General features: G+C 35.1%; 1 protein-coding gene across 1 annotated transcript in view; it reads right to left on the reverse strand.

Annotated features, from left to right (window-relative positions):
• The window catches only part of DLGAP1 (DLG associated protein 1), a 976,217-nt gene that overhangs the window by 851,698 nt on the left and 104,178 nt on the right, over positions 1 to 20,341 (reverse strand). Inside the window, exon 2 of the mRNA XM_023228478.2 lies at positions 16,945 to 17,107. The gene's annotated coding sequence lies outside the window, so the exon portion shown is untranslated. The remainder of the gene's footprint in view (positions 1 to 16,944; positions 17,108 to 20,341) is intronic.

The raw sequence follows: 20,341 nt of genomic DNA on the forward strand, positions 1-20,341 counted from the left end.
TTCTTCCCGCCCCCTCTCTCTCTTTAAGCTGTGTTTTGTCAGTCTAATTTACAGGGGCTCAGCCAATGAACTAAAGAAAAAATTTTTTCCTTCCCTACATCTTTTTTCACTTAGTAAAACGATTTTGAAATGCATCCATGTTGTCGTATGAGTCAATAATCTGTCCCTTTCCATAATGGATGCGTGCCATTGTATCTGTATTCCATAATTTGCTTGCCTATTCATCAGTTTATGGGCACTTAGAGTTGTTTCCAGTTTTTGACTGTTATAAACAAAGCTTGCAAGAACATTTGAAAACAAGTCTTTGCATAAACGTATGTTTTCATTTCTCTTGGAGAGATATCTAGTAGTGAGATTACTGGGCCACATAGGGTCTACTTTCCTTATTAAGAAATTGTAAAATTATTTTCCAACAAGTTGTACCATTGTGCATTTCTCCCAATAATGTGTATTTCCAATCGCTTTGCATCCTCACCATCATTTATTATTGCCAGACCTTTTCATCTTAGCCACCCTAGTGAGTGTGAAAAGTGGTGTCTCATTGTGATTTCCATTTGCATTTCTCTAATTACTAACGATGTTGAGCATCTACTTAGGTACTTATTTGGCATTCATTTATCTTCTCTCGTGAAGTCTCTCTTCAAATAAAGTGCACGTATTTTTAATAAAAAATCAGGTTGTCTTATTAAGTCATAAGAGTTCTTATATCTACTAGATATAAATTTCTTATCATACATGCTCTTCAAATATATTCTCCCAGTCTGCAGCTTGTCTTTTGTGAGTAGTGTATTGTGAACAAATATTTTAACTTTAAAATGTCCAATGTATCAACATTTTCTTTTATGACTTGTGCTTTTTGCCTCACCGAAGATATTCTTACTTTTTTTCTTCATTTTATAGTTCATTGCTCTCTATATAGTTTATAGCTCTATAAACCAGTTTGAATTGTTTTGTATGAAAGACGTGAAGTTGAGGTTTATTTTTCCCACAAGGATTTCCAATTGTTCCAGCATCATTTGTTTAAAAACAGAGCATTTCTACATTGAATTGCCTTGGGTTCTTTGTTAAAAGCCAGTTAACCATATTCCTGAATTTTTTATTTTTTCTAACGATCTAATATGTATTCTTATTTCAATATCACACTGTCTTGACTATTTTAGCAGTAGAGTATTCTTGAAATCAAATATTGTAAGTTCTCCAGCTTTGTTTTCTGTTTAAAATTTTGTTTAATTACTCTGTTTTTTGTAGTCTCGTGTACTTTCCAGAATTAAGTGGTCAATCTACTAAAATATTTTATAGGATTTCACTACGATTACATTGAAACTATCAATCACTTTGAAAATATCTCAACATGATTGAGTTATCTAATCTGTGAAAAGGGAATATCTCTCCATCATTGAGTTATTTTTAAATTTCTCGGTTATGTTTTCAGTCTATACATTTTGAAAACATGAGTTACATTTATTTCTGTCTGTAATGCTTTTATGCTATTATAAATTGCATTGTTAAAATTTCAATTTTTAGTGATTGGTGTTAGTATAGAGAAATGCAATTCATGTTCGTAAGAGATATTGGTCTTTAGTTTTCTTTTGTTATAATGTCTTTGGTTTTGGTAGCAGCATATTGTTGACCCCACAAAATGAGGTTCGGAGAATTACCTCCTCTATTTTCTGGAAGGGTTCCTATAGAATTGGAAATATTTTTTGCCTGAGTGTTTCACAGAAATCATCAGTGAAGCTATCTGGGTTTGAATTTTTTTTGAGGAGGGGTGGATATTTTAAATAATAGATTCAAATCTTTGATAGACATTGAGCTTTTTGACATTTACCACTTTCTTGTTGACAGAACTTTGATAGTTTGTGTTTTTCAAAAAAATTTTGCATTTCATCTTAGTTGTCAATTTTATTGGCTTAAAGATGCTCATCATCTTTATCATCTTTTCATTTCTGTAGAATCTGTAGTGATACATAATTTTCTTGATATTATTAATTTGTATTCTCTTTTCATTTTCTGATTGGACTGGCTAAGGATTTGTCAATTTTATTAATGTTTTCCAAGAACTGCCTTTTATTTTCTTTAAATTTAGTTTTTACTGTTCTTCTGTTTCTATTTAATTAAGTCCTTGACTTATACTATTCCCTTTTTTCTCTTTGCTTTGGTTTTAATTTTCTTTTCTTGCCATATAGTCTCTTTAGGTAGGAAACTAGACCATTGATTTGATACTTTCTTCTTTTCTAATATAAGCCATTAGTGCAAAAATATTTCTCTAATTATTGTTTAGCTGTTTTTCACCCATTTTGTTCCTTGGTAACTTCATTTTCAGTCAGTTCAAAATATTTTCTAATTTCTCTCATGATTTCTTCTTTGAAATGTGGGCTATATATAAATGTCTTTTGTTTTTAAATAGTTGCCAAATTTCAAGATACTCTTTTGTTATTGATTTATAGCTTAATTTCTTTGTGGCCAGAGATTATACTTCACATGATTTCAATCCTCTTTAATTCATTAAGATTTGTCTTATGGCTCAGCAATGTGGTCTCTTCTGGGTTATGCTCTTGGTATATATTTTCTGGTGATGAGAGAAATATTCAAGTAAATCATGTTACATCACAGTTTGTTCAAGTCTTCTACACTCTTTCCAATTTTCTCCACTTGTTCTATCAGTTACTGGGAGTAGAGTGTTGAAATACCTAACTGTAGTTGTGGACTTGTCTCTTTCTTTGTAGCTCTATCAAGTTTTGCTTCTTATCATGTGAGGCTCCGTCATTAAGTGCAGGCACGTTTAGGACTGTAATGTCCTCTTGATAAAGTGATCTCTTTATTATTATTACAAAATGTCCCTATTTCCCCCAGTAATATTCCTTGTCTAAGATCTACTTCATTTGACATTAGCAAAGCCATTCTAGCTCTCTTTTCATTACTGCTTGTGTGGCATACCCATTTTCATCTTTTTACTTTTAACGTCTTGCTTAAATGTATCACAGGACTGTGCTTTCTCCACCCCACCACCAGTGTGCATCATTTCCATTCTCAAGCTCTCTGTGTGTCAGTGAATGGGACACAAGACACTCAGTGTTCAGGACAGAAACTTAGGAAATAACTCCATTCCTCTTTTCTCCCACCCATCAAAGGGATCCTAATGATTCTTCAGAAAACACAAAAAACTATTTACTTGTCTCTATGTCCACGGTACAAACCTAAAAGAGGTCAAGATCTTCATGACTCTAGAGGTCTTGACCTACCTCCTAGCTCCCTCTGTAACCCACCTCCATGCCATTTCTTGTATCAGCAGCAAGGATGATCTCAACATATATGACATTATCACCCTGCTTTAAGTCCTCTGGTCCCTTCCCATTGCACTTAGAACAAAATGTAAATTCCTTCCCATGACCAAGAAGGCCCTAGATGACTGGTGCCCTATTTCCTCTCTCAGTCCATTTCTCCTCGTGGACCACCACACTTTGGTTCCTCCTTGTCTTTGGGTTTCTTGATTCTATTAAATTCTTCCTCATCTAGAGCCTCAGCTATTGCCTCTGCCTGGAATAAATTCACCTGAGTACTTTCCATTATTAGCATTTAAACTGACACTGCAATCATGCAAAAGTGTTATCACTTCATTCATTCATTCTCTCAACAAATATTTGTTCAATGCATACAAGATGTCAGACACTAAGCTTCATGCTGCGAATGAAATGGTGAGCCTAAAGGTATTTGGTCCTTGCTCTCAAGGAGTTTACAATTCAATGGGGAAGACAGGCATCACTCCAGGAAAGTGCAAATATGCACTAAAAGAAGTCACATAAAGAAAGAGAGCTCAGCTCTATGGAAACCAATAATAAAAAGGAAATCAACTGAGGCTGTAAATAAGGCTTTCCTGAGGATGGATTCTTTGACCATGATTGGAAAGGGGAGTAAGGGTTAACCAGCATACTGTGAATTCAGTGGTGAGGAAAATCATATTAATTGAAAATTTAGTTCATATACATGTACGGTTAACAAGATACGGTATGACAATTTTGATCAGGCAAATCATGATTAGTAATTAGTTACAACAGCCTCAATTTGGCTCAATCTTGTCATATCATCTGAAAGTAAAATTATGAGTTTATTATTTCAGTAAAAAGGAATAATATTTTGTGCATTATGAGATAGAAAAGAGTTTTTAAAAGAGTAATAAGGTATTTTTTTTAAAAAATAAACTGATTCCTAACTAGTAAGTTTAGTTAAAAAAACACATGCTAACGATAGTAAAGATTAGTAAAAACAAGAAATACTTGCATTTCCAAAACTGCATTCCTTAGGCCTCATCCAAAGATGCCAAAACAATTCAACTCATCTTTTGATGTGGACTTAAAATTAGAGGCAGAATGGACCAATATAAAGGGCAGAGACATTTGAATATTTCACATTTGTTTCTGGGGCTGATACCTCAGATGGCCTGGGTTGGAGGTAAAGTTAGTCATCCAATGTACCAAGTGGTGCCATACTTCACATCACTTCACATATTCCTCCAAATTGACTTCAAAGTGTGATTTTACATTTAAGCTCCATTTTCCTTCTGGCCTCTCAGCTATGCTGAAATTAATTAATGTCTTCTTTACCTATAAATGTTATTTCTGCCTACCTGTATTTATGCAAATTCTATTTACTTTAAAAAACCGAGCTTAAAACTAAACTCTTCTCCCTCAATTCTCGTCTTTATAAAAGTTTCTCTGTCCGCAAGTTCTGCTAATCTAATCTTGGTGATAGTTAGCTACATATTATCCTGCTTTCCTGTGTAACTATTTTATAGGTGCGCTACTTGCATCTCTCAAATCAGTTAACCACTGATGTTTAATAAATGACTCCAAAATTCAATGGCTAAAAACTCTGACCATTTACTTAGCTCACGATTCTGCTGAGCAGTTTGGCCTGGTTGGGTTCTGCTGCTCTCGGCTAGGTCAGCTTACGCATTTTAAGTCAGTTTGAGAGTCAGCCAGGGACTGCTCACCCCAGATGGCCTCACTCACAGGTTTGGCAGTTGGCTGATGACTGGGTCACGTTCTGTTCATCATCTAGCAGGTTAGCCTGTGCTTCTTCCCACGGATACTGGGTACTAAAAGCATCCAGAGAGTAAGCTCTACTATACAAGTGCTTTTCACGATTCTACTCAAATCATTTCTGTAACTGTCTCAGTGACCAAAGCAAGCCACTTTTGCATAGGAAGACCTATAATGTCACTATCAATACAGAAAGAGAATTAATTCGTGGTAATTTTTTTAGAATGGACCATATCTTTAGATTAAAAAAAAAAGAAGCATTTTCTTTGGAAACCTGTATCTGTGCCATACATGTATGAAAGGCACTCAAAATATATTTTTAACTGAATGCTTAACTAAATGAACAGGCGGATAAAAGACCCTCGCCTCAGGCCAGGCACGGTGGCTCACGCTTGTAATCCCAGCTCTTTGGGAGGCCAAGGCAGGTGGATCACCTGAGGCCAGGAGTTCGAGACCAGCCTGACCAACATGGGGAAATCCTGTCTTTACTAAAAACACAGAATTAGCTGGGGGTGGTGGCACATGCCTGTAATCCCAGGTATGTGGGAAGTTGAGGCAGGAGGTGGAGGTTGCGGTGAGCCGAGATCGCACCACTGTACTCCAGCCTGGGCAACAAGAGTGAAACTCCGTCAAAACAAAACAAAACAAAAACAGAAACAAAAAACTCTCACCTCAGTTTATTTCATGTTAGTCTAGTCTCTATGACAAAGTAAGTACTTCGACTTTTTTTGTGGTTAATACTTTAGTGTCATTTGCATACACATTGGTCAAAAGAAATGGGATGACTCAACTTCTTAACTGGGCAACATGAAATCTGTAAATTACTATGAATATTCTTCCTGGTCCTGCAGAAGTGTCTCTGTATTGCCATAGCAGACTGAAATCCTACAGCCCTAATGATGGCTGGAAGATTCCTGACTTCAATTTGCAAAAGTGTCCTAGTCTGAGTTTAGGGATGGGTCATGTGTCTTCAGCAACTACATGTCATGCAAATGAACTTTTGCATTCTACTGAGGGACCAACTGCACAGGAACACAAAATGCAAGAGAGAGGAGAGGTTTCCAATCTTCTTAGGGCAGGGTGGGAAGAGGTTTGAAACAACAGTGGCTACTCCTACACTAATACCACTCCTCAACCTCAAACCTGCCTCCACCTGCATCTGTTTTAAGAATGATTTTAAATAGAAGCAATATATTCCTTTGAGTTTGACTTTATTTAAATTAGAGAAATCATGACTATAGTAATATACCTTGATGGTTCTTCAAGTCTTTGGAGAAAATAAAAGGTACATTGAAGGAAGCCAAGAGAAATCTTAACAAGCTTAGTAGTGTTTACATTTGGCTTTGAGCAATTGTTAACATTTAATGTAAATGTATACATCATTTCATGCAATAGCTGTATTGCGACACTAATACTATTAAAAACAAATTGTTGGTTCAAGAATCTCTCTTTATGAATTATAGGTCAAATGGCTGCAGAAAGACACAATAAGGCAGTGAGCAGTTAATTCATCACAATGAAAAAACAGTTGACTGAGCAATAAACAATTATCCCAATAGGAGCATATTTCTTATAGGCGAGAATGCCCAGAATAGAAATAAAGACATTTATGTGGCTGACATCAAAGCCACCCCAAAGAACAGCAGAAACAGTGGACTAAATGATAAAAGTATAGCCAATCATAAAGCTGTTTTTATATCCCCTCCCACCTTCCACAGCGTGATCTACTACAAGAGAGAAAAGACAAGGATCATTCCTAGGTCCTCTGGAATTCACTCAGTGCCTTGCACAGTATCAGTAATAAAAATTTTTGAATATATAATTTAATAGTTCAAAAAGCCAAGAAGCCTCATCATACTGCTTAAGCTTGTTTTATCAGGACTTGACTTTTTAGGTTGACCAGTCAGCTGAAAATTCAGATTACTTCAATTGCAATGGGAAGTCCTGCAGTTTCACCTGGCTCTGGAAAAGGAAGGAAACATAAGACAGTATTGTCTGCAGGAAACAAGGTCCTCTTTCAAAGCAATGTACAGGCTAACTCCAGGCCTTCACATCCAAGCTTACGCACTAAACCTGAGAATGTAAAAAAAGAAAAGTAAAATCACGTATGTCCTGTTTTAAGTCCTCAGGAATCAAATATTCTAAAATGTTTGCTGTAAAATGTGTTTTAAAGGAGCAATCAGCAATGTCACAGAAATAAAAGACTGTGTTAGAAAAAAAGTGTGCACTCTACTGGGCTTTTGAGATAGAAAATTCTATCAGCAATTTATCATATTCAGATATTTAAAGTGTGCATATGAAATACATGCCATGAATTATTTGTGACATTTTTATGATTTACAAATACAAGATTATTGGTTGATTTCCATTGTCACTTGGGGCACAAATTGATATATCAAAATATAAGCTTCAATGTGTCACACAAGAAGCCACAAAATATACTATCAATGCCAATCTGCCTGTTATCACTATTAGCGCACTGTAATATGTCTATTACAATGCAGGTGCCAATGATGCCCTCCTGACCCACACACCATTCGTAGGTACTGTTGCTGCCCATTGGCACAGAAAAAGTTATATATGCACCATACAACTCCATCCTTCTAACTACTGCTTATTGGGCTATAAGTGAATAATTTGAGGTTGACCAATCATATTTTTTCCAGAAATCTAATATGGTCCACAGAGATGGCCTCTGTTAACTCTAGACAGCTGATCTGGAAAATTTGTGGAAACAACACTTTGAGGATCGCTGTGCTGGCCACATACAATTGTGGAGGAAGCTGGTCTGAAGGTAGAAAATAGAGATGAGTGAATTCACAGAAAGAATGAAAGACAGGCAATGAGGCCCACAGATGCTGGCAACCAAGGAGAGTGATGGCTACTTCTAGGCCAGGATGAACTCCTGTGACATACCTACATAATATACTAGTGTGTCATCCAGTAAGTGCCCTTCACCAAAGCTGCTGTTCCTTCTATCAAAATGGTCCTATGACATCTAATCTTATCTCATGTAAGGAGCTGGGTCAGTGGCTAATTCAAAGCCTAACATCCATTCTACTTTAATAGATGGCATTTTAATATTAATAGTTGATATGGACATGTATCGAACAAATGAGCTTCAGTGAATAAAACTTTTCTAGTTTTTTGTAGAGGCTTATAGAAGCGAGTCTCTCTCCTATTGGAGTATAAACTCCTTGAGGATAAGATCTAATCTAGTTCATGTTAGCATCATGGTATCTAGAGGTGGGTGGATCACGAGGTCAGGAGACAGAGACCATCCTGGCTAACATGGTGAAACTCCGTCTCTACTAAAAATACAAAAAAAATTAGCCAGGCGTGGTGGTGTGCACCTGTAGTCCCAGCTACTTGGGAGGCTGAGGCAGGAGAATGGCGGGAACCCAGGAGGCAGAGCTTGCAGTGAGCCGAGATTGTGCCACTGCAGCCTGGGCAACAGAGAGAGACACCATCTCAAAAAAAAAAAAGAGCAAAAGTAGTAGTAGGTCAGTTGATACACTGATAGACAGGCCAAGAGTTGGCCTTTTTTTTTTTTTTTTTTGAGATGGGGGTCTCACTTTGTCACCCAAGTTGGAGTGCAGTGGTGCAATCTTGGCTCACTGTAACCCCTGCCTCCCAGGTTCAGGTGATCCTCCCACCTCAGCTTGCAGAGTAGCTTGGACTACAGGTGCATGCTACCACGCCCAACTAATTTTTCGTACTTGAGACGGGGTTGCCATGCTGCTTAGGCTGGTCTGGAACTGATCTTAAATGATTCACCTGCCTCAGCCTTTCAAAGTGCTAGGATTACAGGCGTGACCCACCGTGCCTGGCAAAGAGATGGCTTTTTAAAACAATTATAGGTCATATCCTTAAAAGAGTCTGTTAAGAACAATTTAAATACGTGTGACATTTTAGAGAGAAATGTTTTAGCTCTAGTATTCTATAAAAATCATACAAATCTCCTCAAGAGTTGTGTGGTGGGAGCCAACTGTCAATTCTGATGAATAAGAAGAATACTTGACCAGTCCAAACCAAAAAATAGATACATATATAAAGTCATAATTTTCTCATAAACATCACTGAGAACACTACTGGCAGTATTGGAATACTTGAATCAAACTGCTACTCTTATACTGCAGCCATTTTAGTTTTTTTATTTCATACTTTCTTAGCAGAAATTTTATTTCAGTGTTGTATTTTGCAATGTTCTTTTCATAGAAGTCTTTGTCAGTGGTCATTTTTTTTCCATATTGTCTCAACATTTCCCTTCACTTCTGTGTTTCACTTTTAAAAACTTATCAGTGGCATTTCAAACACCACATATTTTAAAACAGAGTGAATCATAGTTTTTAACTCTCTGCTGTGTTTAAGATAATAATGGATGTTGAGTAGAAACTAATCTTACCACTAATTTTAGCATCCATTAAAAACTTCCAATCAGTCTCAGTTTGTAGATCTTTGAGTATTTTGTGAACTGTACATCTATTTTTCATTGTCAAGGCAATCCATTTTCAAATCATGATCACAAATAATTTCTTGGAAAAAAATTAAATTTTTATTTTTAAAGGACTTAAAAGTCTGGCCAGATACAGTTTTATCAGCTGGAAAGTAAGATCCCTAGAAGTAGAAGATTTTTGTCAGTTTTGTTTATTGAGATAGTTTCAAAATCCAGAAAAGCGTTGAGTACACAGTACATGTCCAAGAATATTTCTGGAGTAAATAAATCAATCATAGCAAGTATCCACAGTTGGGAAATTTTAAAAGGTCTTTTATTATCCGTTGTAACACAGGTTTGTTAAATGACCCTGCGCATGTACCTGATTATATTGATCCTGCAGGCATTCATTTCCTAAATATTTACTGAATGCCTATTATTTATCGGGAACTGCGGCTCAGAGAAAGTATACCAAGATGAATAGATTACAGACAGTTCTCTCTAGGAGTTCACGATGAAAAGGTAAACAGAGGAGTGTACATTCTTTGTATGGCAAGATGATAAACACACAGAAGGTGAATGAATAAGACATTAAATAAATTTACAGCAAGGAGCTGCTTGTTTCTTAATACATAGATTGAGAAGTATAATTGCAGATTCCATTATGTAAATAGTCTATTTACCCTATGTGATCATCTATGAATAATTTCATAGGCCACCAAGGCACTGATCAGGACATTGAAAGAGTCATTTATTCAATGTAAATGGCCTATTATTATAGTGGACCTTCAAAAATACCTTATTTGCTCATATATTTAAAATTTCATTGAAAATAACTTATTATATGAGTGCTTTACAATTTATATAGCTTTGAGACTGTGTCCAACTGATGGAGACAAAATAGTTATTTAACACACTTCAGATCAATGATTTCATTTAGAATATGTATGTAGAAGGTTAGTTAAAAGCTAAAGAGTCCTGACTTTAGACTCACACAAAACTGGGTTTTGACTCCACTCCCATGAATTATTGACTCTTTCAGTCTGCCGAGCTAAGTCAGGAGCAAGTTTTCATCCATAAGTAAAAACTTTCTGGTGTCAAAAAATACAGTTCATCAGAAAACCAAACACTGCATGTTCTCATGTATAAGTGGGAGCTGAACAATAAGAACACATGGACACAGAGAGGGGAATAAGACACGCTGGGGCCTGTTGGGATGGCAGCGGGAGGGAGAGCATCAAGACAGATAGTTAATGCATGCGAGTCTTAACACCTAGGTGACGTGCTGATCTGTGCAGCAAACCACTATGGCACATGTTTACCTATGTAACAAATCTGCACATCCTGCACATGTATCCTGGAACTTAGAATAAAATAAAATAGAATTAAATTAAATGTAAAAAATACAGTTTATACAAACTGACGCCACCTATTATTTGTATTTCCTGATCACAAAATAATGAGCTCACTCTAGTTTCCAATTATATTATGAAATATTCATAAATTTAATAGACCTCATCAGAATCCCTAAGAGTATAGATTCTATTATTCCTTACTTAAAATTTCTCTGGAACCAATGCCAAGGAACTCTGAATGTTCCAGACTCAGTTATCCAAGATGGATTTAATATTTAACAAAATTACAATATTGAATGTCACTACTTATCATTTACCCTAACTGTACAAGTCCTGCCAGTGAAAAAGCACAAATTCTTGCTCAAAAAGCGAAAGAAGGTATTATGCTTTGACACAGGATATAACAAATACAATCTCAAGTCTACTGAAGATGCTTAAGTTTGCAATTCTTTAAATTACAAGATTTTAGACTTACATATTTAAACCTGTAACTCTCTCATAACAAAGTTTTATGTTACATCAGTCCTCTCTTATCAGTGGGGGATATCTTCCAAGACCCCCAGCTGATGCCTGAAACCATGTATAGTACCAAACCCTGTATACACAATGTTTTTCCTATGCATACATACTTTTAGTAAAGTTTAATTTATAAAATAGGTACAATAAGATATTAACAACTATTAAGTTATTCATTGAATATTATTAATGACATAGTATAAAAGGGTTATATGAGCACAACCACTGTGGTATCTTCATAGTTGATATGATAACCAAGATGGTAACTGAGGGACAAATGGGCAGGGAATGTAGACCCTGTGAAGATGCTAGACGCAGGGATGATTTACATCCCAGAAGGACAAAGCAGCACAGAGTGAGATTTCATCACGCTACTCAAAACAGCATGCACTTTAAAACCTAGGATTTATTTCTGTAATTTTCCATTTCATATTTTCAGACTGCGGTTTACCATGGGTAACTGAAATCATGGAAAATGAAACCATGGATAAGGGGATTGCTGTATACCCTTAGTAACAGCAACATTCACACGCATTATTTTTATAAGACTTAAAGTTCAAAAACACTTCCACAAACACTATCTCATTTAACGTCCACAACATCCCAGTAAGTTGTTGTTAAGGAAAAAAAAAAAAAAAAAAAAAAAAAACCAAAAAACTGTAATTGAAGAGACTAAGAAATTGAGTTGCCTAAAATCACAGTTAGTAACCTGGTTTTCTGCCCTTAAGTCCAGCACCCTTTCTCTCTTACACACAGATTTAGTTTTAGGGTGAATATAAGAATGTGGAAGATATTTGTGTGTCTAATTTAGTCCTCTTTGCTTGACAGCCATCCCTGCTTCAACATGATGAATGTTCACTTTCAGGTTTTGACACACCTAAGCAGCTGTCTCTCAGTAAATCTGCCAAGAAATGCACTAAAGGTACTTCTATTACTAAATAATAGACTTTTACAAAAAAAAATAAGGAAAATTCATGAGACCGTAATCTTTTCAATTATGTTATAGAAAGAAACTTAAGAGATTACATATAAAATAATGTGGGTTTTGATATTATTTAAGAGTTAAGGAGCCCTTAAGTATCTCACAAATGTATCTACCTAATACTAGACCCGAGTGAAATTCCATAGTCTTTCCTCTCAATTCACACTGAGAACTATGAATTACTGCTAGTTTATCTATCTGCTTTAAGAATAAAGGAATATTAAAAAAAGAAAAATGTGAAGAAGGGGGTAAAGTATCTATTTTCTTATGAAGCAAAAACAGGATTCAGCAGAAATATGACATACTAATAATACATCATGCACTTTAGAAAACAAAAATCGCTTATGTACTAAGAAATTTTTGTCTCTGAAGCCTTCCTAACACCTCTTAACAAATTAATAAAACAAGATAATTGGATTATCAATGAACACCATAGTAATCAATACCAAAATGACTAGGTAATGATCTAATGAAAGGACATAATGTTTCAGTGGACCTTAAATTTTCATTAACCCCTAATATCAATACCAAATAGTTAATTTCCTTCAGAACAGTGGAGAAGTGATAGAATATTTCTTCCCAGGAGCTGCCCTGGGGTACACTAAGAGTATTCTCAGACATCTGGGGTTTCTTTTTAAGTCTCCCGCTTCTATAAACCTATCCCCACCCTACACCTGCCTTTCCCAAGAAACAAGAAAAACAGTCCTTACAGACTATCAAGAAATAGGAATAACAGTCTAGAATTTTTAAAAAACAGTATTTGATATACTGGATATTGCATATTTTTTGTCAGACATCAAACATACGAGGGATTCATTTTAGCTCTTACTTGGAAGAATTTTTTGTTCTCAAAGAGTCTTTGAAAGAATAGTGAAGTGAAAAGCATGACAAAATGATGAAATGTAGCTTTGAAATTAAACTGATGTGCATTAAACTGATCTCTCTCTTTCTCTCTCTCTTTCTCTGTATTTCTTGGTGGCGTGACTTTGAGCAAATTACTGAATTTCTTGAATCTCATTTTATCCACAAGTAAAAAGGAATAGCTGAACCTGCCACACAGTATCATCTTCAGAATTTCTGAGCGGATAAAGTACTTGGCATGTGGTGAGCACTAAATAAATGTTACTTCCCTTCCCAAGTCCATAGAATTTTAAAAGACAAAGGATTCAATACCTGGCAATATGCAGTAGACTCAAAGTGGTGTTCTCTTCTGACACCTAGTTTGGCAGTAGGGTGTTTCTAGAAATGGTAACACTGGGATCACCTACAACAGAGCCCCTGAACTTGATTCTGCTTGCATTTTAATGGTAGGCAAGGATATTTTCAATTAGATGTTATTTGTATTTTTCAACTATAAAATATTATACTTACGAATATAAATAGAATATGTTAAATGGATAAACACTCCCAAATATCTTACATTTTAAAAATTGGAAAAGAAATATCTTGCACTACTAAGACTAAATGGTTTTAAAACTTTGCTTTCTTTTAAATAAAAGTCATTTCTAACTTTGATCAAATGGTCTAATGTTACTTCCTTGCCCACTTTGAAAGACCATATGGTGCATTTACTTGTAAATGCTTCTATGAAATAATTTAATTATATCATTCTTTCCAGGAATCTGGCTTGGGCTGAGATTACATAAAGAGGTAAATTAGCTCTATTGAAAATGTATTTGTTTTGGTGTTGGTTAATACTATATTTGCCACAAATCTCTAGATGTATGTTGAAAGATTTGACATACCATTCTTATACCTGCTTGCTGATGCGATTAAGTTATTTTAAAAGACACTGGACATACACCCCCCAAAATGAAGAATATTTAATAGAGAGAAAATCTTTAAAAATGTTTTAATTGTTTACGACAATTCATAGAGAACATTATTATCAACCCTAGTAAATAGCTTTGCATAAACAATATCAGATCTGAATATGAGAGACTGAGCCAAAATGTTTGGCTTCCTAAAACTCACAGATTAGTTCAGCTCCAGGATTGTACTGGGATAAATACAATCTAAATCAGAGTTGAACATTAAGTTTGGATTACAGAACTTGGTTCTAAGCATGCAGAACCATGGAGATAAGCCTGAGTACAAATCCAGACAAGTTATACAGAGTGAGTCGTCGATAGTGGTAGTATCCTGATTACTTAATATTTATTTTATAAATTTTAAGAGTTATTAGGTTGGGTCAGCAGTTTAAAGTTATAAATAAGGGTAAAACGGCCAAACTCTGACATTAAGAATCATCAAAGTATAAAGTTTGGCATACGGTGAGCACTAAGTAAGTGTGACTTTCCTTTCTAAATTAAAATGTTACTTCCCTTTTTAGAAAGGGAATATCACACACTGGGGCCTGTTGAGGGTTGGGGGACTAGGGAAGGGAGAGCATTAGGAGAAATACCTAATGTAGATGACGGGTTGATGGGTGCAATAAACCACCATGGCACATGTATACCTGTGTATACAAACCTGCACGTTCTGCACATGTATCCCAGAACTTAAAGTGTAATAAATTTTTTTTAAAGTTACTTCCCTTTTTAAATTAAAATTCATTTCAAATTAAAATCGAAGTTGTAAAATTTTCTCTGGAAAGGATCAAGTCTGGGAAGTTTATAAAAGAAGTTGTCCTCGGAGATAATTTAGTAAGCTCATGGCACGAGATTTGTGCTCAAGCTAAATAAACTGTATTATAAGGGTACAAAAGGATGATGATGAATTGTGGTTTCAAAAGCGAAAAGGTGTCCTGAGATTTTGAATATATTAATATTTTATTTAAAATTCTATAAAGTGTCCTTTTTCAAATTCCACAATTTAAAGACAGACAACATCAGCAATCATACCAGAGGTAGTTAAGAATGCATTTAAGAAGAATAATTATAATGATGACAGTAGCAACAATGTTAGTAGTAGCTAACATGTATTGGGTACTTTTTGTCATGCACTATGCATTATATTATTTAATCTCCACAATGATTCTGACAGATACTCTATTGTTCCCATTTCAAAGATGAGGAGATTGAGAAAAATTAGGTAATTTGCCCAGTATCATGATGCTAGGAAATGGCAGATTTGAGCTGATAAAATTAAAAATATCAACTATTTTCAGAAATATAACATGCCAGACTTAAAGACAAAAAAATCTACTCTTGAAAATAATAGTAATGTCATCTCAACTATAATTTGCTATGTGAGATTAAGGAAAATTCAACATAGTAGAAGAGTTTACAGATGATAAATTTAAGTCCTCATAGAGAAAAGAGAGAAAAGTATTCAGGTCAAGGTCACTGGTAAGACTACAAAGCTTTTAAAATATTTGTTCAATCACTTAACATAAAATACCTATTTATTGAACACATATTATGCGCCAGGTCTGGTATTAAGCACGCTATAAATTAGATATCTAATTTTTCCAGCTACCCCAAGAGTCATGGCCAAAAGGTGGCAGAGTCAGGATTCAGACCAGAGAGACCAACCTGTCCCCAGAGCCCATGTTCTCAGCCATCGTGTTATGACCTGGGGCATTTATATACCTTCAGTCTTCCCAGTTTTCATTTACTAAGTCTTGTTCACTAGGACATGTTTGAGATACCCTTTTCCTACACAGGACACAAAACACTGCAGAAGTTGTTACACATTTTAGATAAATGTGCATTTCAAGAGACCTAGTCCTCCACGTTAATATTCAATATCTCTCTGATTTACGTCTCAGAGATACTAACTCATTCTTGAATCTCAGGACTTTGAGATGCGGTATAACCTGTGTGCTTGAGAGGGAAAAACTTTGGATGACCTTTATTTCTCAACATCTGTCCACCCAAGACAAGTCTGTGTCGTGGCCCAAGTGCCAATTTACATCCCTTAGCATCTGCTCTTATCAGAGTCACTGGAATGCACTTCTAAGACACATAAAGTCTTCTCAGTCTCATAGCTCCCCCATTTTTTTTTTATCTCTCCCAAGGATTCCCTACACTAACTATTCTTATTCTGCCATTTGATTCAACTCTATTGTCTTTTCTCAGCTCCAACTCTGTTTTGATAATAATCCCGACTAGAGTAAAACTGGCAATGTAGTATCTTGGAACAGAAGACTTTTAAGTCTGAGGAAAAGATACATGGAAGTAAACTTATATGCACTAGCAGTACATGTAAGGGAACCCTATAGTTAGGGAAGGATTTGCATGTAGATTATCACAATAGGCACACCTTTATCATAACCAGTTTCAAGGAGTTAGTGTCTCCATTTTATAGGTATTGGTTTTTCACTAGCAGAAACAAAACAAATGGTAGCAATTATAGGTTTCACAAAACTGTATTTCAGTTATATTCAAAAATAAGAATGCTTGTCATGAAATTCCACTTGCAGTAAATGTTAACTTCCTCTACTTCACGTTAAGTATGAAAAATATCTTCAAATACGTGAGCATCTGCTTAGCTAATCATAAACACCTCAATCGATGTGCAATGCCTTTTTGTGTTAGCCTACTTTTTCCCTTCTGCTATATGTCTAGTTAGTTGATATAGCTTTCCAATTTAGAAGAAAGCAGAAATATTTCAGATCAGGTCATGACATCAAATATCATCTGCAAACAGTAAATACAGTTTTCAAACACTTACCCAGTGTTAGTGAGACAAGCGAAGTCTGCTCTGCAACAACTCCACTAATCTGGGATTATATCTAAGCAAAGTGGATGCACACTGGTCCTTTCAAGAAGGTGTCCCAGGGGAAGATCTAAGTAGTAATCACTTGAAGGGACTCAAGAGCACCACTCACGATGTACTGAAATGCAGAAGGTGACAAAGAGGGAAGGCAAGTCTGTTAATGGAGCTTCATGATTACTTTTGCAATGTTACTCATACATGTTAAACCTTATGAATGGGAGTCTTAATCTTTTAACTTACAGTTCAGAGGCAGGCTAGCAGAGTCATCAAGAGTATGAACTTTGTCAATTAAAATAAGTAAATAAAAGTACATCAAAAATTTTTTTTAAAGAGCATGGGATCCAAGTCAGATGGATGGACTTCATGTTAAAATTTGGTCACCAACTTGTATTTAAGGGCAGGCTATACACATCCTCTGCAGAAGGACGTGGTAAAAAAAATAGGGTATTACTAACAAAATGCTTCTAACGATGCTCAATAAGAGCAGTTATTTTATCGTTAACTCAGAAAGATAGAGAGAGGACCCGTTTATGGAGTAAACAATATTAAGCACTGAATTGGTGTTTTCCAGAAATGATCTCATTTAATTTTTCACATGAGATGTTATCATTTCTGTTTTACAAATGAGGAAACTGATAATCGGGGAATGAGAGATTTGCTGAAGTCAGACAAGGAAACAGTGGAGTTGGAACTTAAGACATGTCTGTCTGATCTTCTAGCCTTTTTCACATTTGAGGAGAATATAGTAAAGTTTAGAATCAGCTGGCTAATTTTCACAAAACCATTGTTTGTGATACAATAGCATTGCATTATTTCTGTATATCATGTAAGTGCTTCTGTCAGGAGAAACGAGAGAATTAAAATAAAATACATTTCCAGCTAAATAACTAAATAATTGCATATAGGAGGAAATAATAAAGATTAAAGTAAAAATTAATGCTCAGAGAATCAGAAAACAGTAACTCTATAAATAAATACCCTCAGTTTTTAAAAATTCTAACAAAATAAACAAACCATTTGGTAACCTTGACCAGAAAACAAAAGAGAGAAGGTAAAACTACACAAAATAAGAAATAACATGAAGAATTAGCTATTGAAAAAAGATAAAATGAAATAAGTAGCCTAAGTGACTATAGATATCTATGTATACAAGTTTGAAAATTTAGATAAAAGAGACAATTTTCCAGGGAATCATGTGTACTAAAATTGAGTCCGTTAATGGAGAATGTTTAAAGAGATCAATTTCCATACAAGAAATAGAGAACGTTATTAAGGATGATTATAAAAAAAAAAAAAAAACAGGCCCAGATAGTGTCATGGTAAAAATCTACAAAACATGTGAAGATCAAATAGTCTCAGGACTCTATAAATTGTGGCAAAACATTGGAAATGAAAGAGACAATGTTTCCTTTTACTGAGCCAGAATAACATTGATACCTAAACCTAAAAAACTTTGTTCGAAAGAAAACAAATCTATAGACCTATATTGCCCATGCATATCAATGCAAAAGTACTAAAAGAAATTTTGGCGAGCATAGTATTATACATCGTATTAAGAAAAGAATGAATACAACTAAGTGGGATTGATTATAGAAATTCAAGGTTGGTTCCTACTAGGAAATCTATTATTATCATATGCACTATGATTTTTCCATATATGCTGAAAGGACGTAATGAAACTCAACATTCAGTCCTTATAAGAATATTCAAGAAAATGAATGTGATTTTTAACATATTAAAATATATATTTCTCAATGCTAAAATCGGTACCTTAATTGGACAGCACTAGAAGCAGTCCTATTCACATCAAGAACAAGGGCAAGATACTAGTTAACTCCATTACTATTTATTATTTCACTGAAAGTGTTAACAAATGCAATTAGACAAAACAAATCTATTAAAGGTTTTAGTACTGGTACAGAAGAGGTAAAAGTATCCCTACTTATAGATGATATGATACCTGACAAACACTTAAGAATCAGTAATAATTAATATTGTTAATCCCCAAATTATAAAATAATTTAATAAGGCAACAGGATCTGAAATTAATATTCATAAATTAAGATATCAATACTTCATGTACATTGCATTATAAATAAATAACCGCAGTGAAGGGGATGGGAAAGAATATAACTAACCTAAATAACTTTTGGAAAACAGTGTTTTGACTGCTTACTGCAAGCCTAAACACAAGGAAAAGTATCCATACATATTGTACTCCGGTTAGAGGTTTGTTTTTCAGAGTGGTATGAAATTGTGACTGTGAGACTACATTGTGCGTATATGAAGATTAAGCAAAGAATTAAATAAATTGATGATACTGAGAATGAAGTTTCTCAATGATAGAAAGAGGAGTTACAAGTATTGGAAGGGATTTGGCTAGAATGAACCCTGGAGTGCTGGACTGCAATCAGGTGCCTCAGCATGAACTTAGGAGTGTGTGTGTGTGTGAGTGTGAGTGTCTGTGTGTGTGTGTGTGTACAAACTGACATAAAGGAGAGACGTGTGCACATATGTGGATGTATATGTACACATATTTCCTAGCTCTGTCAGGTGACCTAGAAGCAATGGCAGAAGATCAATGAGCACATCTAGCACTCAGATTTTGTTTTCCAAATACCTTTCGCTAAGAAAAAGAGTCAAATATCTTCACGAAAAGGTTGATTTTGGGAATGGGTAGAGATTAACAAGATGAGGAAATGGAGCAAGATAAGCCTGCAAGATCTTGTGCCACAGTAAGCATGTGCTCAAAATTTCACGGCATCAGAGTCACCCTGAAGGAGCCCCCAGTGGCCAATTCTAGAATGAGAGCAACAAACTAAATGATAATAATAAAGAAGTCTATCTCACGGAATAAAAAAAAGATCCTTGAGTCTACACCACCAATAAGTAACTGAATCAACAGGTAAGGACAAAATCCTTAGAGTGAAATTCAAATTCAAAATACAAAACGAATGATGGATATAGAAAATCATCATCTCACAAACACAGTGGTAAGAATCACTGATGGAAGCTAAAATTTGTGGGCAAAAGTTTATAAGAAAACAGGACATTGGCATAGTCTCAAACTCTCTCCCCATAAGATCCTTATTAGCTACAAGGGAAAAAAATATAAATTTATAGTGGAGAAAACTGACAGATTCCACCTCAGTCAAGTGATCAAAATTAACATCATCAGGAATGAGACGTGTTGACATCACATATCTCCTGATATGACATACTGAGAAGGTCACAGTGTAGCCTTCGCAGTATTCATGCAAAAAATTTTAAAAACCTGAATTTAATTATGAAGAAACATCAGACAAACCAGAACTGAAGGACATTCTCCAAAATGACTGGCCAGCACTCTTCA

This window comes from Piliocolobus tephrosceles, chromosome 18 (assembly GCF_002776525.5).
Source record: "Piliocolobus tephrosceles isolate RC106 chromosome 18, ASM277652v3, whole genome shotgun sequence".
Taxonomy (NCBI): Eukaryota; Metazoa; Chordata; class Mammalia; order Primates; family Cercopithecidae; genus Piliocolobus; species Piliocolobus tephrosceles.